Genomic DNA, 20,441 nt, shown 5'->3' on the forward strand with positions numbered 1-20,441 from the left:
AGTGCTACAACCTAGGGACTCTTTTTTATGTTGATAAAATTCCTCTAATATCTTTGAATCATTTTCCCATATCAGATTGTTATAATTATTTTTATAGACATAAATGAAATTAACCCTTTGAAAACACACATGAATAATTTGATTCACTGAAAAGCTAACTAATGCCTAATTGCATTTCCCTATAGATTTGATATCCGGCTCTTAAAGAGGGTCACTATATTACTTTTGAGATCGCATACACTTGTGTGTGCATCCGGACGCAATAAGTTTTTGGCATCGTTGCCGGAGAACATTGTTTAATTTGGTAATAGTTTTCTTTTTGATGTTTATTTATTATTTTAGTTTGTGTTAACAACTTGATCTTAGCTGTTATTTTTGGTAGGAGAACTCAAAAAGGCACACTGGACAGAAATGGGAATATTGTAGAGCCGCTAGCTAAGCCTTAAAGATTTCTACATCAGCAAAGAAGGAAAACAGCTTCTCTATATCCTATACCAAAGGTAAATCTGGGTGATACTAACGAATTGTTGGTAGAGATTCCTTTGGAGATGGAAGACAGAACATTACGTGATGTGGCAGTCCCACACACAACAAATGTCACCTCCAACATTCAGAAAGTGCTAGCTGGAGGAAGATTTGAACTAAAGCAGAACATGGTGCAACTGTTGTACTCTAATGGACAGTTTACAGGTTTGCCTCATGAAGATCCTCAAGTTCACATCCAGAACTTCTTGGAGATTAGCGACACTTATACACCTAATAGGGTATCTCCTGACTATGTGAGGTTAATATTGTTTCCCTTTTCTTTGTTGGGGGAAGCTAATAGGTGTTTGAAGTTGGAACCACCAAATTCAATCACTTTATGGAATGATTTAGATCGCAAGTTTCTTATCAGGATCTTTCCTTTGGGGAAGACAACTAAGTTGAGGGCATTTGAAGATTTAAGCAAAAATCTAGAGAAAATTTTTACCAATCTTGGGACAGGTTTAAATATTACTCATTAGTTGTCCTCACCATTATCAAGATAATGATATGTTGGTCCATACCTTTATAGAAGGGTTGGCCAACACCAAAATTCTTCTTGATTCTGTTGTAGGTGGACAGGCATTGGAGAAAATCTATGATGAGCTATATACATTGCTTAATCGAATATATTAAGGAAATCCTAAGTGGAATGGAGGAAATTCTAGACCTGTGGTTCAAAAACAAGCAGGCATGTTGGAAGTTGATGTGGTGACAGCTTTGACGGCATAAATGGTAGCAATGCAAAATATGATGACAACGCATTTTAATACTTTAGTAAAAGGACAGCAGCAGGCTTCGGTGAATATGGTTCAATAACAACACATGTGGTGCGAGGTGTGTGGCAATAGTGAAGATGTGGTAGAATACTGTGGAGCTAATCTTGAGTCGGTGAATTTTATGGGAAATGTACCTTAAGGGTGGAGGTAATCAGAACTATGAAAATACTTACAACCCAAATTGGAAAAACCATCCAAATTTCTCATTGGGTGGAAATGAGCAAAATCAATACCAAGGGCAAACTCAACTAAGACCACAAGGAAGCGGGAAGTAGTACAACAATCAAGGCTATGATCCATTGCAAAATATCAGAGACCCTCAAATTTTCATGTTTTCAGACCTGCAGCATGAGTCGGGTCGATGACCCATAATCACGATGACGAGTCTTAGAAACAACTTATAGATGCAGCTTCAGAGATTCAAGACTTCAGTGATTTTTTATAAGGAATCAAAATGACGATATGTCAATGGACCTACAACTCGTAGGAGTAAACTTGTAGGGTCAAGTTCCATTTTAATGAAGGGTATTTTTGTCTTTTTTTAAGTTCGGTTCAATGAACCTAGACACTATTATGGCCTAGTTCAAGCCTATAAACACTCATCCCTTTAAATTCCCCTTCTATTCTAAATTATTCTTCAAAATTTCCATAAGGCAAGACTAAGCAAATCCTCTCAAGGTTCTCCTATAATTTCAAGCTAGAATTTTAAGTTCATCAAGGTTTCTCTTCAATTCTATGTTGATTTAATCAAGGTATGTGGGGATTGATCCATAGGTTCCTTTCACCCAAGGAGTTCCAAGGTTTTCTCAAAAGATCTTTCGAATTTCAATTACTTTTAACTTTAGTTTTGATGAATTTCGTTGGGTTATTTCAATTATATTTTTAATTATTATCAATGATCATTACAAGCATGATTATACAAAAATTACATTATTTCAAGATGAATTATGAATTTCTATGAATTAAGCTATTTCAATCATGGTTATGAAGTTCAAAGATGAGTTTATATGAATTTCGATTATGAAGTTCCATAATTTTCAAATGAAAGCTTTTATGAATGAAGTTGATATTTATGATTAAATGATGAAAGTTATGATGATGATCAATGATGATCGAAGAAAGTTATTATGGTGTGATAAGGACAATTCTCACACAAATCATGTTTATGATGGTGATAAGGACAATTCCCACAAAAGTTTGTGGATTCCTATGGATCACTAAAGTTAATGAGTTATTCTAATGATTATTTTAATGATGAAGTTAATGATGATACTTCTATATTTTAATGAATTTCATTGGGATATGTACTAAGCATCGAGAGGACTTGTAGGTGGGGTTTGGTCCAGTAACGTAGTTAGTTACCCAAGAGAATCCTAAATGTAACCTAAAGTACCAAACTATGTTGCCCTTATAGGTTGGCTTCATGGCTTAGCTAGTGGATCTACATATAGCTCACAAAGTTAAAGTTGATCTCACAGAGTCTACCTTGGCAAGTAGCCTCTCTCTTCTCGATGTGGAGTTATATCGGATTTAATGTTATAGCTCGCATGGTCTTAAGATATTGGTTAAAGGTATTATCCCATATTCAAATTATATGCAAGGATGAAAAAGTTTAGTATGAAGTTTTATGACGCTTTCACCATAGTTTACATGATATTTCAAATGCTTTAAGTTTATTTCATGCTCATTATGTTGGTCATATATCTTATGTTATATTGATCACGCTCATTTACTTATTCATGCATACCTCACATATTTAGTACCTTCTATATAATAATACATATTTTACCTATATTGTCTCATAATGTAGGGAGGAATGATACTCACGCTCCTCACATTCATAGCTAGAGTTGGTTTAGTTCTCAAGAGTTGGTGAATCCTAATTCATTGAGGACATGACTTTTATTTCATATTGTTATCTCAACTATCTTTCATGGTTTGGGTGAGCTAGGATCTTGTGCTAAGCCCCATCAAAGTCTAGTGTAGAAGCATGCTTAGACGTTAAAATTTGATGTAGTCCATTTTGGACATTGGGTTTGAATTTACTTTTCTTTGACTTCTATGTTGAGGTGATTCTTCTGTTTATCTTATTATGTTCTTTTACCTTATGTATGTGATGTATGCTAAGATGGCTTGGTTGGAATATTTCGGGTTTCGATCGCTGTGTCACATTTAGGTTGTAGGCTTGGGTCGTAATAAATTTGGTATCATAATACAAGGTTTAGGAGTGTACTAAAGAGTCTAACATGCTACATTAAATAGAGTCTTGTTCATTGGTGTGAAACACACCATATCTATGAATATGAGGCTATGAAGCGTCTTAGAAATATCTTACTTCTTTCATGATCTATGTCATGTGGTAGAGTGGTACTCTAAGTCTTTCCCTCTAACGCTTGTTCTTTGCGATTTTCAGAAAATGCCTATACAAAGATACTCCACTCGAAGAAATATGGTTGAAGAGGGGCAACAAGCTCCGAATAATCCCTTTGATGACCAAGTGACTAATGCTGAGTTCCTAGCGACCTTTCAAGTGATTGATCAAGCCGTGACGACACAAGAAAATTAGTGAGGTGGTTGCTCCCATGAACTCAAGTGTAGCTAGTGCACATAATTCGCACTTGCAAGGTAGTTTACCAGGTAACAATATTCCAAACCCCAAATAGGTAAATGTTATGAGCACTCAAAGTGGACGAGCATTAGTCGAGCTAGCTCCACAACGTAAAGGTAGTGAAGGTAAAGGTGAAGATGTGGAAATTGAAGCTAGTGAATTTTTCTGACCACAAATGATGCAAGAACAGAAAATACAACCACCTCCCTCATTTCCACAAAAAAATATAAAGAAGAAAGAGGAGGAATGTTTTGAAAAATTCATAGACATGCTTAAATAAGTGCAAATTAACTTACCTATAATTGATGTGTTGCAAGGCATTCCAAAATATGCCAATTTTGTCAAATATATTTGTGGCAAATAAGAGAAAGTTAGCTGAATTTGAAATAGTGGCACTCACAGAAGAATGTAGCTCAAGAATCTAGAACAAAGTTATGCTTCCAGCTAAACAAAAAGATCCATGTAGTTTCACGGTCAATGTAATGATTGGTAAGTACAGTAATGCAAGAGGTATTTGTGATCTAGGTGCTAGTATAAACTTGATGCCTAGATATATGCTTAAGAAATTAGGTTTGGGAGAACTTAAAGAAACTACCATTTTATTAAAGTTAGCCGATCATTCTGTAGCTAGACCTTATGGCATTATTGAGGATATGTTAGTTCAAGTGGGATCCCTCATTTTCCTATTGATTTTGTTATATTAGAGATTGAGACTGACCCCGATGTTCCTTTTATCTTGGGACATCCATTCTTAGAAATAGGGGTTCACTTATTGATGTGGCTATAGGTAGATTGACTATGAGAGCACATGACAAAGTGGAGGTGTTCGATGTATATTAGGCACTGAAGTTGCTTGCAGTCTATGAAGAGTTGTCTGCTATAACTGTCATCGATGAGGAAGTCTTAGCTCAATGCATTTTAGCAAAATATCCTTTGAAAAGAGTCGTGATGGATCAAGATATTGAAGAGGACATGGAAGCTAAAGAGTTAGCTAGTGTACCTGATATGCCAAATGTCAGCATGTGGAAACAAAAGTGAAAACTTTGAATAGAGAATTGGGTCTTTCACCGAAGCCATCTCTGGAAGAAGCTCCTAAGTTGGAATTAAAGCAATTGCTAGCACATCTCAGGTACTTTTTTTTGGAGTGAATAATACATTACCTATAATTTTTTCATCTGCTTTGTCGGAGGGGCAGGCCACAACAACACTTGAGGTATTAAAAAAGCACAAGAAGGAAATTGGATGGCAAATGGCTGATCTTCATGGTATCAGCCCCTCTTTGTGTATGCATAGAATTTTCATAAAACAAGGACATAAAGCTAGTGCGCAACCACAATGCTGGTTGAACCCCATCATGAAAAAATTGGTGAAGAAAGAGATAATTAAGTGGCTAGATGCAGACATAATATACCCAATCTCTGACAGTAAGTGGGTTAGCCCAGTTCAATGTGTACCAAAGAAAGGAGGAATGACTATGGTGACTAATGAGAAGAATGAGTTAATCCCCACAAGAATAGTGACTAGGTGGCGTATATGCATAGACTACAGAAAGTATGCCACAAGGAAGGATCAGTATCCTGTACCATTTATTGACCATATGCTTGACAAGTTAGCAGGCCAAGAGTATTATTGTTTCTTGGATGGCTATTCGGGATACAACCAGATTACCATTGCACCTGAGGATCAGGAAAAGACGACGTTCACATGCCCTTATGGGACATATGCATTTAAGCATATGTAATTTGATCTTTGCAATGCTCCCACCACTTTTTAGAGATACATGATCGCTATATTTCATGATATGGTGGAAGAGTTTGTAGAGATTTTTATGGATGACTTTTCAGTCTCTGGAGAGTCTTTTGATCTTTGTTTGCAAAATCTAGAGAAAGTACTAGCAAGGTGTGAGGAAACAATTCTCGTCTTAAACTAGGAGAAATGTTATTTCCTGGTAAAGGAGGGTATTGTGTTGGGGCACAAAGTTTCAAAAGATGGTTTGGAGGTAGACAAAGCTAAAATTGAAGTGATTAAGAACCTTCCACCACCGGTTTCAATGAAAGGTGTCCGTAGTTTTCTAGGTCATGCTGTATTCTATCGATAATTCATTAAAGATTTTTCAAAGATTGCAAGACCTACATGCATTTTGTAAGAAAAAGAGGCAAAATTTGTTTTTAATGATAAATTTTGCAAGCCTTTGAACTCTTAAAGAAGAAGTTGATCAAAGCCCCTATCATGTTTGCTCCTGACTAGGAGCTACCTTTTGTGCTGATGTGCGATGCAAGTGACACAACAGTGGGAGCAGTTCTGGGACAGAGAAAAGAGAAGATCTTCCACTCCATTTATTTTTCAAGCAAGACTCTTGACTCGGTGTAGGCTAACTACACGATCATAGAGAAGTAAATGTTGGCACTGGTTTATGCATTTGACAAGTTCAGATCCTATCTAGTAGGTACTAAGGTAATTGTTTACACTGACCATGCAGCTCTTAGGTACCTATTCAACAAAAAAGATGCAAATCTAGGACTCATAAGATGGATCCTATTGCTCCAAGAATTCGACATCGATATCAAAGATCACAAGGGCTATGAAAATTAAGTTCCCGATTACCTTTCCAAGCTAGAGAGTTTGACACATGCTGGGGAACAGATGCAGATCAAAGAAGAATTCCATGATGAGAAGTTGTTAGCTCTTGAATTGAGTGAATTGCCATGGTATTCCGACATAGTCAATTTCTTGGTTAGTGGGGTGTTTCCCCAGATGCAATCTCACAAAGGAAGAAAAAGTTGATGCATGAGGCTCAGTTTTACATATAGGACGAGCCTTACTTATTCAAGCAGGGAATAGACCAAATAGTAAGCTATATGCCGGAAATTGAAGTGCGCCAAGTGTTAGATAGCTGGCACTCATCACCATATGGTGGTCATCATGGAGGAGAGTGCACTGCGCATAAGGTACTTCAATCTGGTTTTTTCGGCCTATATTATTTAAAGATGCTGCAGGGTATGTGAAAAATGTAACCAATGCCAGCGAATGGGAAACATCTCAAGAAAAAACGAAATGCCATTAAGATATATCCTAGAAGTTGAAATTTTTGATATATGGGGCATGGACTTCATAGGTCTATTTTCATCATCTTATGGAAACCAATATATCTTAGTGGCAGTAGATTATGTGTCCAAGTGGGTTGAGGTCGTAGCCCTTCCCACCAATGACTCAAAGGTAGTGAGCAAATTTCTCAAGAAGTATATTTTCACTCGATTTGGCACTCTTAGAGCAATTATCAGCGATGGAGGATCTCACTTCATAAATTAAACAGTGAAGAATCTCTTGGTTAAGTATGGGGTGAGATATAAAGTGGCTACAACATATCATCCGCAAAGTAGTGGGCAGGTCGAGTATCCAATAGAGAGGTGAAGCAGTTATTGCAAAAGACTATGAATGCACAAAGGAAAGATTGGTCAAAAAGGTTTGATACAGAACTTTGGGCATACTGAACGATATACAAAACACCCATCGGGACCTCTCCTTATCAGATGGTATTTTGGTAAAGCATGCCATGTACCAGCTGCGTTAGAGTACTGAGCCTATTAGGCAATCAAGAAGCTAAATCTTGACCCAGAGTTAGCAGGGAGAAAATGGTTGGACCAATTGCATGAGTTGGAGGAGTTTAGGCTCCAGGCATATGAAAATACCAAGCTCTACAAGGAGAAAACAAAGCGATGGCATGATAAACACATCATTACTCACACTTTTGAAACAGGGCAAAAGGTACTTCTTTTTAACTCTAAACTCAAACTTTTTCTAAGGAAGTTATGATCCAACTGGAGTGGTCTATTTGAAATGGTATGTATGATATCTCATGGAGCTGTGGAACTGTGGAATGCATCAAAAACGTCCACTTTTCTAGTTAATGGGCAAAGAGTCAAGCACTACTTTGATAATGATGTGGACCATGAAGAGGAAATTGTAGACCTTGAGGATGAAAGATGAAGGCATTAAGTTGTGCCAAGACGGTAAATAAGGAGCTGCGCGGGTGGCAATCCATGAGGTATTAAAAAATATTTTCTTTTATTAGAAGTTATCATGGATTTCATTTTATTTCATTATATAAGTTAGTTTATAAAATAAAAGAAAATAAAAAGAGAATTCGGACAAAGCCTGAAAAGAGAGGTCCGCAAAACGTCTGCATCACGGACCTGTTCCATCTCAGTGTAAATTTTACCAGGTATGTTTTCAATCAATTTTTGTGAAAATAAGTCCCAAGTAAGGTGCGCGCCAGGTCTGCATCGCGGACCTGGTTAATTTTAATACAAAATGCAATTTGGAATTTTGGATCACTAAACAATAAGGTCAGCAACAAGTTCGCATCGTGGACTGGGTCAATTTTCAGGATATTTTATTAAAAAGATGGGTTTAACCCATATTTAATGGGTACACCCGATAAAATTAGTGTTAAAACACCGAAAAGGACCCATTCAACTTCAGTTTTCAACTTTGAAATATTTTTCTTTCTCTCTTCAACTCTCAAAATTCCTTTCTTCTAAGGCAAATCTGTGACACACTCTTCCAATTCAAGTAAATAATTTTGTTGAGTTTCTACATCACAACATCAAGGTATGTGTTCTTGAACTACTTTTATGCTATAAATGGTTGAAATCTACATAAGTAAGTTCTTGGGCCTTGAGTTTTCATTCAATATGATTGATTTTCATTACCCTTAAATTAAAATGCTTATGGGTGTGTGAAATTGCTTGGGAATTGCTTGTTGTGGTTAAATGAATATGGGTTAAGTTCTTGTAACTAACCCTACTTTTGATGATTAAAAGAAATTAGATGTTGTGATTGTTATGATAATGTGTGTTGAATTCTTGAGTAACCATGAATAAAGTAATGTGTTGAAGTTAATTTGAGTTGTGAAAAAAATGTGAAGTGAATTTTATATTGTTCAAATTCTTGGATTGAAAACATGCTTGTAGTGATGATCATGTATGTACATTGATGCTTAAACTTGAATACTATGTTGGGTTAATCATGAGTTTATCTGTATGCTCTGAAGTTGGGGTTGAAATAGCTCATAGTATTGAATCATATATGTTGATTTTTGGGGGATATGCTAAACTACAGGAGGCTATTTTGAATTCGTGTAGTATTGGACTCACCATGTGGATTATTTGAAGTGTGGGTTGGTTTGTTAGCATATATGTACATAATACTCAAATAAAGGGAAGTTCGAGTACTTTCATATTACTTGCATGCTAATGAAATGTTTAAATGTTGGGTACGGTTCTGAAGTTTGACTGTACATTTAGATTCTTACATGTAGTTTTTGGGTGGCTTATTTGTAGCAAACATATCATCCAGCAGAAGGCCAGAAAAGGAAACAGCAGCTCCTGGAAGCAGGAAAAGAGAAAGAGGGGCACCCTCTATACCACTTGCCCCACCCATGCCTAGAGGCCAATCTCATCGATTTGGCATAAAAATGGTGTATCCAACTGGGAAAAATTGGTACAAGTGACACATTAGGTCTCGCTACCTCTCCGATATGCCAATAGACGAGGAAATATTGGCCTGAGACTACCTCCAAATAATAAGGAGAATAGAAGAACTAAATATGCATTTCTTGTTCGCTGACCAAAGGCCGTACAATTTGCACGTGGTAAGGAAATTCTATGCAAACTATCAACCTGATCAGCGCAGACATTACATAATAGTTTAAGGGGTTGATGTTCCTCTATATCCCATGGCAATAAATGAGATATTGGGAATGCTAGAGCTGCCAACCACTGCCTTGACAAATTTGAACATTCAACTGCTATACAGATATGTCCGACATACTTTGTGTGGGCCTAGATCGACAGCAAAGTGGGTACATCATGGTCTTCGGGGCTACCATAACACATTCCCATACACGTATCTTAATAAAGAAGCACGTGTGTGGGTGAAGATTGTTATGTACAGTCTCATTCCAGGCATCCACTACACAAAATTAACATGGGACAGAGTATGCTTGGTCTATGCCCTTATAAAAGGGATAGACGTGAATGTTGGAACGGTGATAAAATCCACTATCAAGAAATGCAGGGTTCATCGAGGTAAGGGGTATGCATTCGTAGACCTCATCACGGATATATATAAAAGGGCTGAGGTCCTAGAGAAACAACATCATTATATGGCCCTCTTCCCTCAGATTCTTATGATGTAACAAACATCAAAGGGCCAGACTATACTCGCTGCCCAGTCCTCACTACCCACGAGGGTGTGAGGCACGATGATATAATCACATCCCGCATGTTTGTCTTGGAAATGCTTCGACACCACACTAGAGGGCGAGCTTCAAGTGAAGAGAAAATCCGTGAGGTCGAGAGACAATATCTGCTGAACGAGCATGCTCTGGTTGTCCTCGGATTGGGACCTTATTTTTATGAGCCCACTAAAGATGACATCCCCACGGACGAGAATAGAAGGAGGACCAGCTTAAATGTGGAGTCAAATTTAGAGGCCACAGAGTTTGACCCCCCTGACGGTGGAAGATCCGGATGCTGGTGGACAAATAGATAAGTAGACAGGGAAGTCTACTAACTTGTGCTACTGAGGACAGTGCCCTACTAAGTGTGGGGTGGATTCTGTTTAATTAAACACTATCTATTTGGTTTTGTTAAGTTTGGTATTTTGTTTTATCTAGATTTCTAATTGTAGAATTATGTTGTGATTTATTTGGATTTATACTTGTTTATTTAGGTTTATCGTAAATATTGGTTTTTTTTATCGTAATTGTTTGACGTTGTTTAATTTCTTTTTTTTAAAGTTGGGTTTCATGGCATTTGTTTTTAGTTTTTTAGCCATGGATAGTCCCCTTGAACTGTATATACAAAATATTTTTTTTTCTTTTTAGATATTTATAATGTATATAAAGTATTTTGCCAAACTATAAGATTGCATAGGTAACAGATGAAAATATTGAAAAATATGAATAATTGACTAACTTGAGACACCTAAGACTCGGTGTTAGGTTTTAAATAATGTTGAATTCATGTTATTGTGGTTGAAATTTCTAAAGAATTGTCGTTCTAAAATTAAACATATGCAGTTTGAGTAAGGTTAATTGTATAATTCTTGTTTCTTTTGATTGCTAGAACTTGCCCTGTGTGTATTAGTGGTGAAAACAAAGGAAATTTAGAATTTAGGGAAAAGATCTAGGCAATTCTTTGATAACCTCATTTTAAAACCACTTATTGTACCCACCTTAATGTAAATCCATAGTTAGCCCTTTTGAGCTTTTGACTTGATTCTTTGGCAGCTTAGTTTGAAGCCTATTCCCAATTTTTTAGACCATAATTTTGATCCAAGAAGCCAAGCGCTTTGGAAGAGAAAAAGTGGAGAAATGGGGGGTTAACAACCTTGGATTACTAAAAATAAAATCATTGGTACAATTAATTGAAATAAATTCTTGTGTTAGGAAAGACAAGCTTGTGGAACGTCAACCACATTATGGTTGAAGTTATTACAGAAAAGAAAACTTCCTCTACACAGACAAATGAAGTGAAAGGTTAAGCTAACAAAACAACAAAGTGATGAGAATATGATTATGTAAATGTAGTTTGATGATAGCGCTTGGGAACCAAGTCACTATACATAGCCAGATTTTTACGTACCCGTCCCTAGACCACATTACAACCTGAAAAATCCCTAAGTGATCCTTAAGTCTTATGTTCCTTAATAGATCTATTTGATACACCAAGGGCAAGCCTATGGTTAATCTTAAGCAACTTGTGATTTTATTTGAGAGAGTGAATAAAATTTTATCTAAATATCCATTAACCTAACTGTGAGAGAATAGGTAAAGTCTTTCTTGGTGAGGGCACATGTTTAATAAAGAAATTGTAACCATGCATAAATTTTGATTTAACAAACCATGTGAGTTATTTCATTACAGAGTCAACTCTCTGGTCTATATGGTGTTGAGTTAGTCAGTTGCTTAAAACATAAATTTGACATGTGTTTGTAAGATAAGCTACTTGTGCAATCATTGTGGTTTGGTAAAATTTCTTTATATATCATGTATTTGTTATTTTAGGAATAAGACTAGGAGTTTGTTCGAGGACTAAAAAAGTTGTAAGTATGGGTGGTGATCTTGGGTACATTTATGTGCCCAATAACAAATAAAACTCATAATTCATTGATCAAGTTAAGATCAAATTCCTAGAATTTAGTTCATATTATTGCATTTTTGTATTGTTGTAACCAACCAATGTGATTAGACACTTTCACGGATGATTGAGAAAGAATGAACATTCAAAACATGATCGGATAGAAGTGGAGCTCAAAGGAGAAGTTGGGATCACAATATGAAGAAAATACACTATAAGTAAGTATGTTTGCGTCGCACACTTGGCTTCTGAGATTTGATTCCAAAACTTGGAATTTATTCGATGAAATAGTGTGGTGCGCAATAGGTCCGCGACGCGGACCTGGTTCTGGATAGCACAAATACATGCCGACACAGAAAATGAAAAATTACACTAAACTAAACCAAGTCTGTGTCGCGGACTTCAGTACATCTACTTTAATTCCTAGTTCTTGGTGTTATAAATAGCACCTTTACATATTTTATTAAAAAATAGATCAGATTATCGGGTTGAAGTTGAAGAAGACAAAGGAAGAGATACTTTTGGTGATATTTTCTTCTTTCCTTTCATTTGAATCTAAGTTTTGATGTTATTAATGATTTATATAAATATGTTATACACCATAAGTGGCTAAATCCCCTTGTTCTTGGGTTGCAGCCAAAAAATGAAGGTTTGAATCTTATTTGCTTTAGTTAAAAATGAGATTGTGCATGTTTTTACTCTTATGTTCTTGATTTAATTATTTTAGTGCTTGATCACTATTAGAGAAAATTTTTTTATCCACCTAGAACTCGAAAGACGCAAAGGAGATAAAACACTAGAATACAAGAAGCATGTTTGTCCTAGAATTGCCTAGAATAATTCATGTATAGAATGACCGTGACACATATCTATACACCATGTTTGGTTACTAAACAAGATGATAAGATTAATGCATTTTTGTTGGTTCATGCTTATCCCCGCTCCACGATGTAGTTAGGCTATCAACAAGAGTAGACAATAAGAGATCGGAAGATCATAATTGTATAATCAACCATGTAAACCAGTAATCAAAAAACCCATTGGATACCAAAGTAAAGGATTTTAGACTGGAAATCTATGAGTGCTACAACCTAGGGACTCTTCTTTATGTTGATAAAATTCCTCTAATGTCTTTGGATCATTTTCCCATATCAGATTGTTATAATTATTTTTATAGACATAAATGAAATCAACCCTTTGAAAACACACATATATAATTTGATTCTTCGAAAATCTAACTAACGCCTAATTGCATTTCCCTATGGATTTAATATCCGACTCTTAAAGAGGGTCACTATATTACTTTTGAGACTGCGTACACTTACATCTGCATCCGGATGCAACAAGTACCACTCGTTGCAAAACTTTTGAGACCCTCAAGTTTAAAGGTTTTAAGACTACAGGACAAGTCGAGTTGATGACCCATAATCACGATGAATAGTCATAGAAATGACTTGTAGATGCAACTTCAGAGACTCAAGACTTCAGTGATTTTTCATACCCAGCAGGATGAATCAAGGTGACGATTCGTCAATGAACCTACGACTTATAGGAGTTAACTCGTAGGGTCAAGTTCCATTTTTATGAAGGATATTTGTGTCTTTTCTCAAGTTTGGTTTAATGAACCTAGACACTATTATGGCCAAGTTCAAGTCTATAAACACCCATCCCTTCAAATTTCGCTCTTTTTCTAAATCATTCTTCAAAATTTTCCTAAGGCAAGATTAAGCAAATCCTCTCAAGGTTCTCCTACAATTTCAAGCTCATCAAAGTTTCTCTTCAATTCTAAGTTGATTTCATCAAGGTATGTGAGGATTGATCCATGGGTTTCTTTCACCCTTGGAGTCCTAAGGTTTTCTCAAAATATCTTTTGAATTTCAATTACTTTTAACCCTAGTTTTGATAAATTTCATTGGGCTATTTCAATTACATTTTTAATTATTATCAATAATCATTACAAGCATGATTATAGAAAAATTGCATTATTTCAAGATGAATTATGAATTCCTATGCATTAAGCTATTTCAATCATGGTTATAAAGTTCAAAGATGAGTTTATATGAATTTTGATTATGAAGTTCCATGATTTTCAAAGAAAAGATTTTATGAATAAAGTTGAGATTTATGATTAAATGGTGAAAGTTATAATGATGATCAATGATGATCGAAGAAAGTTATTATGGTGTGGTCAGAAAGATTCTCACACAAATCATGTTTATGATGGTGATAAGGACAATTCTCACCGAAGTTTATGGATTCCTATGGATCACTAAAGTTAATGAGTTATTCTAATGATTATTTTTATGATGAAATTAATGATGACACTTTTATGTTTTAATGAATTCCGTTGGGATATTGACTAAGTACTAAGAGGACTTGTAGGTAGGGTTCGATCTGGTAACGTAGTTAGTTACTCAAGGAAATCCTAGAAGTAACCTAAAGTCCCAAACTATGTTGCCCCCATAGGTTGTCTTCACGGCTTAGCTAGTAGATCTACATATAACTCACAAAGTTAAAGTTGCTCTCATGGAGTCTACCTTGGCAAGTAGCCTCTCTGTTCTCGATATGGAGTTATATCGAATTTGATGTTATAGCTCTCATGGTCTTAAGATATCGGTTAAAGGTATTATCCCACATTCAGGTTATATGCAAGGATGAAAAAGTTTATTATGAAGTTTTATGATGCTTTGACCATAGTTTACATGATACTTCAAATGCTTTAATTTTATTTCATGCTCATTATATTGGTCATGCATCTTATGTCATATTGATCACGTTTATTTACTTATTCATGCATACCTCGCATATTTAGTACCTTCTATGTACTAACACATATTTTGCCTATATTGTCTCATAATGTAAGGACGGACGATACTCACGCTCCTCCCATTCGTGGCTAGAGTTGGTTTTGTTCTCAAGAGTTGGTGAGTTCTCATTATTCGAGGACATGAATTTTCTTTCATGTTGTTATCTAGACTATCTTTTATGGTTCGGGTGAGTTAGAATCTTGTCCTAAGCCCCATCAAAGTATAGTATAGAAGCATCCTTAGATGTTGAAATTTGATGTAGTCCATTTTGGACACTAGATTGAATTTACTTTCCTTTGACTTCTATGTTGAGTTGATTCTTCCGTTTATCTTATTATGTTCTTTTACCTTAGGCCAAATCCATCGGTGACCCCTTAAAGTTGACACCAACTTTCACTTAGACACTTCAACCGAGCGATGTTCATTTTAGACACATCATGTAGGGTCCTGCTGTGTTATTTTGACACTTTTTTGACAATAAGCAAAAATCTGAATGAGTGTAATACACTCGTTAATGACGTGATAAACAACCAATTAAATGATTACATGTGTTATTTTAAGTTGAAAATTATTTTAAAATTCACTTAGTAAATAAAATAAAAATATTATTCTAAAAAAATCAATTGCAATCCCCCCTCGCCCCTCCCCACCCCAATGGTAGCTGTCTTCTCCACTACACCAACAATTTTCTTTATTTTTTCTTAATCTTCTTTTTATAGTTGTTTCAGAGCTTTTTTTTTCTTTCTATTTTGATGTTGTTTAGAGAGAAAAAGAGAGGGGGAGGAGGGAGGGAGAGAAAAAAAGAAAAAATATAAAATATGAGTATTGGTATTCATTTTTTCTGGTGAAAAAGGTAGAGAGCAGTGATGGTACCTTACCCTCCTTTTCCATTGGAAATCATCTTTTTTTATTACACTCAAAAATCTCTTCTGTGCTTTTTTAAAAATTTCTTCTTTTCTTTTACTTTTCATAGCTATTCCTTTTCTTTCTTTTAGTGTTGTTTTGTGGGAAGAAAAGAGAGAGGAAGAAATAAAAAGAGAAGAAATATGAAATATGGGTGTTGATATCCATTTTTCCGGCGAAAAAGGTGGAGGGAGGTGATGGTAGATTTAGAAAAACAACACAATGAAGAAGAAAAAAATGGCTTGAAAACGGATTTGAATAAAAAATTCGATTTCCATTGAGGGAGTTTAATCTTGGAAAAATGGTAGAAGGTGGTGCCTTGAGAAATGGAGAAGAAGAAGAGAAAATAAAATAAAAATGGCTAAATAAAGCCTTTCACGCATTATTGTTGAGTGTATTACACTCACTTTGCCATGTCAGCAAAAAGTGTCAAAATGACATAGCGGGCCCCTACATGATGTAATATCCCCTAAAAACGTTGTATACGATGTTTCAATTTTTGCCTAAACATGATACAGCCTCTGTATTTTGGTCATAACTTTTCATAGAAATATCCAAATTGAGTGATTCAAATTTCTGAGTAACCACAAGATCATTACCTACAACTTTTATGAAGACCATATTTTAAGATTCGGAGGTTAAGTAGGTCAAATAAATTAATCTTTGTAAGGTAGGATGCTGTTACGGAAATGAGTGTTTATAGAAGAAAAATCATATCTCACTGTAGGTTTATCCAAATTGGTTGATTCTTGAACGATATGAAACTAGACTTCCATATCTACAATTCTTATGAAGACACCAAATCCTAATAAGGAATTTATCTTATTCAAACGCAGCTTCCAAAAAGAGTATTCTGTCAAAGATAACTCATTTCACCTACCATAGAAAGATCTAGATACATTTGACATCACTCATGACATAAATTGTCCTCCATTTAACATCATCCATGACATCAATATATTCCACTAAATTTTCAGATTTTTATTTATAATTATTTTATTTATTGTTAGGTCATCTTTCCCACCTATAAATACCCACCTTATTTCCTCATTTTATTCATCAAGCTTTCTCAAGCAAATCTTCTCTCTATACACATTCTCAAATATAGTTTTAGTTCTTAGTAGTGAAGAAATACTATTCCGGTGATTCATATATTCCGGGTAGTACACAAAACGTTCCGGCAAGGAGAGAAGCTAGGACTCAAGAGTGTTCATTAAGTCTTCCGGTACCAACTAAAGCTTCGGTTTCCAGGTATGTAAGGTTTCAATGAGAGTATTCCTTCCACTCTCATGTCTAAATTATTTTGATTATATGATAAATTATATTTATTTTCTTTAAGCTTTACTCTAAGTTATGTGGTATTTATCCATGAATTCTTCCACCCATGTAGTCCAAAAACTCTTTCAATTAAATATCTTGATTTCAAGTAATATTTTCTTATGGTAAATTCTTATTTTTACTTAATAGTATGAATCATGGTTAAACTAATGATTATTGATCTATTTTGATGCAACATAATTTCATATATATGAATTGATGGTTTACAAGTAATTTCTTTATTTATCTATTTAAAGGCTCTTGAAATTCATGGTGGGTGGTTTAAAGCATGATTTTTAATTAATGGATTTCAAAGTATTTATATTTATTTACATACCTATTTGCAAGTTAAAGTGATTTGAACCCACCTAGTTTTACTATATTTTTAACAAAGTTTAACTTGAAAGTCTTGACTCCAAATAAATATTTATGAAAGCAATATCTATGATCAAAAAGGGAATCTTATGAAATGAAAGAATGATGAAATGATATGAATGATGAATTCTTTATGCAATAAGGACAATTCTTGCATATTTGAATTATCAAATGTTTTAATGAGCTATTCTACCGAATATGATGTTTTGAATTCACAAGCTATATGTTATGACTATTTTAAAGTATTAAACTATTCTGTGGGATTGACTTAGCACCGAATGGGTCATTGAGGTGGGATTCGGTAAGGGAATCCTAGTAGCAACCCCTTGTCTCATTAACTATGTGCCAACATAGGAGCCCTTGTAGGCTTAGGCTAATGGATCCATAAATAGCCCTTAAAGTTAAAGTTAAAGAAATGAATGAAGTTGACGGAGTTCTATCTGGCAAGTAGTCTCCCCGGCCAACGTAGGGGGTTATGTTGGATTCCATGTAATAGCTCGCATGGTCTTAAATGTCGGTTATGGTTAGCTTCCCACAAAATGAATGTTTTAAAGGATATCCATATGATTTATTATGCATGTATTACATTATGTTCCATATTACATAAATGTTATAATATTTTCTCAATGTTCATGTATCCTTACATACTTAGTACATTCAAAGTACTAACGCATACTCTTTTGCCTACATGATATCACCATGTAGGGATCGGTGCTCCTCCTCGTTCTCCTCCACGTGGCTAGTTGATATTCCATCGAAGACTACTTTTGGTGAGTTCCCATGTTCCGGGAACAATACTCCTTTGTCTTTCTAGCTTATGATATGTTAAGATATTTTATTATGGCATTTCTTCTATTATGATTGAGGGTGAGCTAGGAACTTGTCTTAGCCCCATTAAATCTAATAGTTAGAGGTATTGTTGGACATATGTAAGTTGAATATTTATTATTATGATTTCCGCTTGTCTATTTATCATCATTACCTATGAAAGGCTAAAAGAATGCTAAGAGGCTTGTTTGAGGTACTTTCGGGTTCCTCATTCGCTATGTCACGTCTAGGCCCTAGGCTTGGGTCGTGACAAACTTGGTATCAGAGCCCGAGGTTTTGAATGATCCTTGGAGTCCAACATACCGCGTCGAATAGGGTCTTGTTCATGGTTGTGAAGCGCGCCACAATTATGAATAAGAGACTATGAGGCGTTTAGGAAAAATTTTCACTTCTTTCAAATTCATGTCGTGCCTTAGAGTGTCCTAAGCTTTCCTTTAACTAATTACCCATTTTGTGTTCTCTAGATAATGACTCGTGGAAGACCACCTCAAAGAGCAAGGATTGACAATGAGGACCAAACTCCTCCGATTCCTAATGCCCAACATCATGAGGATGGGGTAACCCATGCCGAGTTTCGCAGTGTTATTACTTTGTTAGCTCAAGTCGTAGCTAACCAAGGGAATCTAGGTGTTCCTCCTCCCCAAATGCAAAATCCAGCCTCTAGGATTCGGGATTTCCAAAGGATGAATCCGCCCGAGTTCGATGGTTCTAAACTAGATGAGGACCCTATGGAGTTCATTAATGAGGTGTACCGGATTGTGGCTATCATGGGTGTGCCACCAAATGAGAAGGCCGAGCTAGTGGCCTATCAACTCAAAGGTGTGGCTCGAGTGTGGTACGAACAATGGATTGTTGAGAGGGATGAAGAAATAGGGTCGATAGGATGGGAAGAGTTCAAAGGTGCCTTCCTAGACCGCTTCTTCCCATTGGAGCTAAGGGAGGCCAAAATCCAAGAGTTCATCAACCTCCGTCAAGGAAGTATGAGTGTGAGGGAGTATGCTCTCAAATTCACTAAGTTGTCAAAGTATGCTCCCTTCATGGTCTCTGACCCAAGAGCTAGAATGAGCAAGTTTATTTCCGGTGTCTCAAGCTTGGTGTCCAAGGAGTGCAAAACGGCCATGTTGATCAAGGAGATGGATATCTCTCGGTTAATGACTTACGCAGAACAAATTGAAGAAGAGAAGCTTAGAGAGAGATCAAGGGGGTTCAAAAAGGCTAGAGTGGATGGTGGAGGGTTTAACCCTCAAAGGTCCGATTATGGTAACAATGGCAAAGGCCAAGGTGGGCAACGATTTATGGGGCAAGGTTCCACCAATACTCCTCCTCCAAGGTTCAACAAGGACAAGAGTGGTAAACCAATGATTCCCAGAGAGAATGTTGCTACTCAAACTTTCCCTGCTTGCAAGAAGTGTGGAAGGACTCACAAAGGGGAATGCTTAGCTGGCTCCAATGCATGCTTTAAGTGTGGCAAGCTGGGCCACCATGCTAAGGATTGTAGAGATGGTGGTGGTAGGACTCAAGGCCAAATTGCTCATGGTCAACAAGTCCAAGGAGGTGTCCAACGCACCAACCGCTTTTATGCCTTGCATGGGAGACAAGAGGTTGAGGATGCACCCAATGTCATTACCGGTATGTTAAAGGTCTTTTCTTTTGATGTGTATGCACTATTAGATCCGGGTGCAAATTTATCTTTTGTTACTCCATTCCTTGCTAATAGATTTGATGTTTTACCTGAAATGTTATTAGAGCCTTATTTGGTGTCTACCCCCGTTGGTGAGTCAGTTATTGCTAGAAAGGTCTATAGGGGTTGCCTTGTGTCTATCTTGCATAAAGTTATTCCTTGTGATCTCATTGAGCTTGATATGATAGATTTCGATGTCATTCTTGGGATGGATTGGTTACATGCATCTTATGCTTCCATAGATTGTAGGAATCGTCGAGTCAAGTTCCAATTTCCAAATGAGCCTGTTATTGAATGGCAGGGTCGTGATTCGGTGGTTAAGGGTCAGTTTATTTCTTATCTTAAGGCTCGCAAAATGATTTCTAAGGGATGTATTTACCATATTGTGAGGGTTAGGGATGTCAACTCCAAAAGTCCTTCTCTTGAGTCAGTTCCTATAGTCAATGAATTCCCCGATGTCTTTCCTGATGACCTTCC

The sequence above is a fragment of the Solanum dulcamara genome, chromosome 5 (assembly GCF_947179165.1).
Source record: "Solanum dulcamara chromosome 5, daSolDulc1.2, whole genome shotgun sequence".
Lineage (NCBI taxonomy): Eukaryota > Viridiplantae > Streptophyta > Magnoliopsida > Solanales > Solanaceae > Solanum > Solanum dulcamara.